Below are 1,413 nucleotides of genomic sequence, written 5' to 3' on the forward strand. Positions count from 1 at the left end.
TTTTCAAACAAAAAGTTTAATTTTCTAACAAAAAAGAAATTTTTTAAACAAAATTTACGAATTTTGAACCAAGAAGTTGAAACTCCACCAAAAAAAAATGAATTTTTAAACAATAACAATAATTTTATACCGTAAAGAATCAAATTTTTGAACAAAATTTAAGAATTTAGAACCAAAATGTTGAATTTTTAACTGAAAAAAAAAGAATTTTTAAACAAAAAGTTTTATTTTTTACCGAAGAGAACGAATTTTTAAAGAAAATTCAATAATTTTGAACCATTAAGTTGAAGTTTCAACTCTACGAAAAAGTTGAATTTTTAACTAAGGAAAAATGAAGTTTTCAACAAAAAGATTGATTTAATACCAAAAAAGATGAATTTTAAAACAAACTGAAGAATTTTCATACAAAAAGTTGAATTTTTCAGAAAGAAATATTTTTCTTAATTTCTAAGAAAGTAGTTTAACTTAAAAACTTATTTGTTTAATTTTTAACCAAAAAGATTGATTCTTAAACAAAAATATTAATTTCATACCATAAAAGACGAATTTTCAATCAAATTCAAGATTTCTTAACCAAAAAGGAGAATTTTTGAACAAAAAGATTAATTTACTACGAAAAAAGACGAATTTTTAATAAAATTCAAGAATTCTCAACCAAAAAGTAGAATTTTTAAGAAAGAAAAAAATATTCTTTCAATTTTTAAGAATAAAGATTCATTTTAAGACCTATTTGTTTACTTTCTTTACCAAGAAAATAAAGTTTCAAACAAACAATTTAACTTAATACAAAAAAAAACGAATTTTTCGTGTTCCACCAAATAATGAAATTGGCATCTAAAAAGATAACACAGGCCCACAAAAAAAAACAAAAGTGTGCAATTGACCAGACCTATATATTCTTATGTATTTTTCGACGCTGAATCCGAATTTGCAATAAAAAAGAGGGTCCAGCTACTTTTTTATGGGGTTTTGATCGAAAAACCTCATTTTTTACGGTTTTTTTATGGTTTTTTTTAAATAAAAAAAAAATAAAGAAAAATTTTATTTTTTTTAACTTCAGAATAGAATTGTACGGGGAAAAATACATCGAAAACCATGTTTTGATTTTTTTTTTTACAAAAATTTCAACCCACCATACGGCGATGAAAAGGCAGAAAATCGCGAAAAGTGAAAATTTGCTTCAAATTTGATTAAAATGACATTAAAATCAAGTTTTACGATTTTAAACCGATTTATAAACATTTAAAATACTTTACTGGGGGGTTTTTGAGGTCGCTGATCACGAATTTTAAGTCATTTTTTCAAAAAGGCACTCTAAGGCACTTCTTAAAAGAAGCTAAAAATATTATAATGGAGTTCATGAATATCACTATACATAGGTTCTAAGTCTTACTTTATGATCAAGGGTCGAAA

General features: G+C 23.8%; 1 protein-coding gene across 1 annotated transcript in view; it reads right to left on the reverse strand.

The window, feature by feature from the left end:
* Positions 1–1,413, reverse strand: part of LOC117181865 (kinesin-like protein KIF12) — a 68,185-nt gene that overhangs the window by 6,630 nt on the left and 60,142 nt on the right. The gene's annotated exons all lie outside the window — the stretch shown is intronic.

Source organism: Belonocnema kinseyi, chromosome 10, assembly GCF_010883055.1.
Source record: "Belonocnema kinseyi isolate 2016_QV_RU_SX_M_011 chromosome 10, B_treatae_v1, whole genome shotgun sequence".
NCBI lineage: Eukaryota > Metazoa > Arthropoda > Insecta > Hymenoptera > Cynipidae > Belonocnema > Belonocnema kinseyi.